This window comes from Penaeus chinensis, chromosome 4 (assembly GCF_019202785.1).
Source record: "Penaeus chinensis breed Huanghai No. 1 chromosome 4, ASM1920278v2, whole genome shotgun sequence".
NCBI lineage: Eukaryota > Metazoa > Arthropoda > Malacostraca > Decapoda > Penaeidae > Penaeus > Penaeus chinensis.
This window is the reverse complement of record NC_061822.1, coordinates 35,262,104-35,267,469: the sequence shown is the minus strand read 5'-3', so window position 1 is coordinate 35,267,469 and position 5,366 is coordinate 35,262,104.

Below are 5,366 nucleotides of genomic sequence, written 5' to 3'. Positions count from 1 at the left end.
ATTGATAATAATGACAGTTCAATCTAATCTAGGTGATTATAATGATGTTGACGATGATGTGATGATGGTGATGATGATGGTGATGATAAGGGACTAAATTCCGCCGTCTACCGAGATGGACGGTTTAGCCCCACCTCTGCAATGACAACAACCACACTAGTGATAAACAACAACAGCGACAATAATCAAAAAGGAAATGTCTTCACTGCAAACAAGAAAAATAACAAGAATAACAACAACAGTAAAAAATAGTAATAACATTAATGATAATGATGATGATGATGGTGATGATGATAACAATGATGGTAATCATAATAATAATAGCACCAATGACGATCATTATTATCATAATAGTAATAATGATTATTATGATGATAATAACAATAATGATAATGATGAAAATGACAATGATAATAATAATTATTATGATGATAATAACAATAATGATGATTATGAAAATGACAATGATAATAATAATTATTATGTTATTAATATTATTATCATAATAGTAATAATGATTATTATGATGATAATAACAATAATGATGATTATGAAAATGACAATGATAATAATAATTATTATGATGATAATAACAATAATGATGATTATGAAAATGACAATGATAATAATAATTATTATGTTATTAATATCATGATTATTACTGTTATCATTATTATTATATTATCATGATTATCATTATCATCATTAGTATTATTATCCTTATTATTATTATCATTATTATCATCATTATCATTAACATTATAATTATTATTATTATCATTATTATTACTATCATTATTATCATTATCAATATCATTATTATTATCATTATCATCACCATTATTATTATCATTATTATTACTATCATTATTATCATTATCAATATCATTATTATTATCATTATCATCACCATTATTATTATCATTATTATTATTATCATTATCATTATCATTAACATTATCATTATTATTATTATTATTATTATTATTATTATCATTATTATTATTGCTATATTTTTCATTAGTAGTAGTATTGATATTATCATCATTATTATTATTGTTATTGTTGTAGTTATTATCATTTTTATTGATGTTATCATTACCATTAATATTATTATTACCATTATTATTGTTATCATTATTATTATTATATCGTCGTCGTCTGGTCGTGTCTTGCCTGACGCGCTATTAATATAATAGTCTACGTTAAAACTGGAGGGTAGCTCTGGCCGCTCGATTTCAACTCCGTTTTCGATTAATTATCATCAAATATATTTATTGATAATATTCTCACATTAGATCATCTATTGATTTACCATTTTCATTGAATTTCCATTCAATTATAAACGTGTCCGTATATCTGCTCATGCTCATTATACAGGTTCATGTGTTCATGTGTATATACCTTATTCCATTGTAGATATAATTATATGCTTTGTTGGTTATTATCTCTATATTTTAATAAAGTTGACTGGCTGGACTACAGCATTGGATTATCATATTTAATTACTGGTTAATAATTTAGTAAATAATCGTAAGTTATAAACAAATATATATACATTTCAGTCGTGCTACAAGAAAATGCTCTTTTGCTGTTCTTTCGTACTTACGCCAACACCACCACAATATAAAAAGAAAATCCTGAGCTGATGATTATTTTAACGAAATCCGGGGGTGGGGGGGGTCAACGAGAGCGTATGTCCAGCCAGTCGTGAGCGTGAACTGCCGCGCCCTTGGAAATCACTGCAAAGGGCACGACCTAGAACGGCTCTGATTGGCTGGGGCAACACGCCCGTTAACCTGATTGGTTTATACGTAATTCGGGGGTATATCTTTTAGAAATAAAATTAAGTGGCAGAAAAATGTGGCAATAAAAAGCATCGGTATAGGTAAAGTTTTGACTAGCCATCTTGAAACCGGAAAAAAATGTGATAGAGCAAATAAATGTAAGAAACTTATCTTCTATGAACTTCCGTCGCAAATCAGAAATAACGTTATTGGACACGCAAGTGTCACAGAGCCCCAAATGAAAAACTCAACATTTTAAAAATCGCCATCCGATATCCTTTCCTACTTTTTGTAAACAAAATGACGCCGTTTTATTTTGTTTCATTTATTGTAATACTTTCATTTCGTAATTTGAAAAATTCCGCATAAACTTACATGAAGGTGATTTTCTTTCTACATTAAAATATCTGACAATACACGAGTAATACTATCATAAAATCGAGTATTTACAGTAACTATGACATTTCTTACTCTGGGCAAATTGATGTGTCTGGTCCATATTACGGGCAAAAGGGAACTGAAGAATTGCGCGCGATTTTCAAAAACAACAATGTTACCTCATGAACTGCGCACGAAACTTTTTGAAACTTTTATTCTTGAAACCACATGCGCGTGACATTTGTCACGAGAGCCAATAGCATTTCAAGAAATAGTATAAACAAATCACATGCCACTACTTTTGCCACACGTATGCAGGTCCGAATTATGACCTTTTGGGGCCCCTAGGCTAATTAAATTATGGGGCCCTCTCAGACTCGTGGGCCTCCTTTTGTAAAGTTGAAATGTTATTTTAAGTTAAATTAATTATTCAGCAATGCAAACTATTAAAATATTATACTCATTTTAAAAATATATATATTTGAGAATCTTTTAGCATGGCCCCTCAAGCTTGGGGCCCTCTCAGACTCGTGGGCCTCCTTCTGTAAAGTTGAAATTTTATTTTAAGTTAAATGAATTATTCAGCAATGCAAACTATTAAAATATTATACTCATTTTAAAAATATATATATTTGAGAATCTTTTAGCATGGCCCCTCAAGCTTGGGGCCCCCAAACTTGAGGGGCCCTAGACTGCAGCCTATACTAGCCTATAGGATAATCCGGCCCTGTATATATATCATCATCATCATCATGGCGACCGCAGTTGGACGTTCATGACATAGTTTCTCCATAATTCACGGTCGTCCATAGCTCCGGGTACTTTTTCCTTGGTTATGTTGGTATATTTGATTAGTTGGTCGATGGATGTTAGAGCAGGTCTTCCCCCTGCTACGCCTTCCATGAGCGGGTTCCCAAAGTAAAAGTTTGTGAACAACTTCTTGTTTACTTCTCCAGCAGTGACCTGCACATCTTAGTCGTCTTTGGGCAATTGTAGTTGTAATCTTGGGTAAGCTTCCGTAAAGCGTTTCATTTGAGACGTGTTTACGCCAATTTACATTTTGGACAACTCTTAGCATTTTAGTGTAGGCTCCATCTAGTTTCTTCTCCAAGGTTTGGGTCAAAGTCCATGCACCACAGCCATACAACAACACTGATTCAACTGATGTTCTGAAAAATGATATTTTGGTTTCTTTTGGGATATCTGATTTTCATATTAGTTCCATCTTGATCATTGCCACCCAAGCTTTTGAAATTCTAGTTTTAATATCCTTTGTTGATGAACCTGACTCTTTTTAGCACTCCACCTTCAAAAGTTACAAGATTTTGATTTTCTTGGTTTAATGACATATAATTTTTCTTTGAAACGTTAATGTGGAGACCCACTTTTTTGCAAAATGTTCGACATTATTAAGAAGTTCTTGAGCTTGCTTAATGGTATTAGATAAAAGAGCTATGTCATCAGCATTGGTGGATGTCGCCTGCTTCTTCTTTGTTTTAATGTGAATCCAAGATCTTGTTCATTCCCAATGGCTTCTCTCATGGCGTAGTCCAAGGCTACTATGAAAAGATACGGTGCCAAAGTATCACCTTGAAGGACACCAGCTAAAAAAAAAAAAAAAAAAAAAAAAAATCTGTGTCGCCATCAGGAAAGACGACTTGGGCTTCTGTGTTCACATAAAGGGCATTTATGGCAGATACTATGGTGTCAGGTATGCCGTATGCAGATATAATTAACATGAGCTCCCCACGGTGGATAGAGTCAAAAGCCTATTTAAAGTCTACGAAAGTCAGCACAGCTATTAAGTTCTTCGCTTTTACACCTTCCAAGAGCCTCCGCAGTGTCAGTATTTGTGAGACAGTTGATCTATTTTGTCTGAAACTGGGATATAGATGTGGTCTGATTCTGTTAAGTAACATCCTGTTATAGATCTTTGCTGCAGCTACTGACAGGGTAATTCCTATATAATTCGCTGTGTTGCCCAGGTCACCTTTTTTGGGTAAAGGCAGTATTCCTCCTTTTCTCCAGAAGTCGGTCACATCTCCGTTGTAAGTCTTTTGACATATTTAGAGTAATTCTTCCTTCATGCATGCCTTCCATACTTCTATTGGTATATTGTCCAATCCTGTAGCCTTGTTACCTTGTGACGATTAGATTGCATCTGTCAATTCCTCCATGGTAAACTCGCCAGTATCAATGGGTAGAGTGTCGAATATCTTCTCTATATTTCCTTCCTCTATCAGAGGCGGTTGTCCAAGTAGCTTTTCGAAATGGTCTTTCCATAGATTAACTCTTTCTTCAGGACTCTCCACTTTTGTCTTTCCTCTATTTGATTTCTTCCGCCCTGTTGTTTCATTGATAACACTCCAAGCAAGCTTTGCTTTCCGATTTACCGTGTGCGTCTTGTATTAATTCTACTTTTTTCTTAATGTAACTTTCCTGTTCTTTAACAAACGCATTATCAAGGTTTCGTTGCGCTTCGGCAACAAGTTGCTTATTTCTAGCAGTTGGTTTCTCAATACTATTTGTATGGGCACGTTTTAGCTCTTTCCTTTTAGTTATAACATCATAGTTCTCCCATGGGACGTTTCTTCTTTATTTGCGTGGCTTCAGAGGTATGTGCAATTCGGCAGCCTTTTTATGTGCATCAATTATATTCTCATACATCGTATTTGCAGAGTTGTCTTGAGATTCCTCTTGAAGAGCTTGATACCTGTTTCTGATTTCTACTGTATAGTTATCTCTGATGTTTTTATTTGCCCTTAGTGTTGACCAATCATATGGAACCTTCTTTGTTTTGTTGGGTTTGTTGCTTCTCAGTGATAGTCTGATCCTTGCTGTGATAGGACGATGATCTGAATCAAGTGACAGGAATGAGTTATAAGCCTCACAATTCATAGCACTATTATTCCACTTATTATTAATCAGAACATGATCTAATTGACTTTGGGCACCATTTGAATACTTAAACGTCCAAAGCTTTCCAGCTTTCTTCTTAAACTTAACTTGCAGATCAGTTAGATGACATTCATTCAGGAGATTTAACATTAAGTCCCTATTTCTGTCTGTTTTATCATGATAGCAAAATCCTTTACATCTGTCCCTTCCAATCGTATCATTGAAATCTCCTGCCACCACATTAAGGTTGTGTTTTGGTATTTCTCTTATTAAGTCAGCAAGACTATTGTAAAACGTTTCGGC